Below are 356 nucleotides of genomic sequence, written 5' to 3'. Positions count from 1 at the left end.
GCCTGGCTCCGCTTCCTGTCCTTCCGCCTTCGTTGCTGGACCACCCCGCTCTACGCGCTCGCCTGCCTGTCCACCCATCTACCCCCAGTGGATGCTCCGGCTCTCCCTCCCGGGACCCCCCCACCGCCTCCTACAAGCAAACCCCCAACGGGTCCTTACCCGCTGCCTGCTGCTGCTCCGTCCACCTGTCTGCCCCCCCCCCCTGCTGGTCACAAATAAATTCGAACTTACCTTTTGCTGGTGTGGCGTTTGTAGTTGTTTCTGCACTAGAGTCTAGTGAACAATCATGTCAGAACCATCTGGCCAGATTGACTCTGCAGCGCAACTACGAAATGCATTAACAGAGCAAGGAGTTC

Source organism: Poecilia latipinna, unplaced genomic scaffold, assembly GCF_001443285.1.
Source record: "Poecilia latipinna isolate Pla-1442-1.1 unplaced genomic scaffold, P_latipinna-1.0 Scaffold1889, whole genome shotgun sequence".
In the NCBI taxonomy this organism is placed as follows: domain Eukaryota; kingdom Metazoa; phylum Chordata; class Actinopteri; order Cyprinodontiformes; family Poeciliidae; genus Poecilia; species Poecilia latipinna.
The sequence above is the reverse complement of the archived record's forward strand: the minus strand, read 5'-3'. Positions refer to the sequence as shown.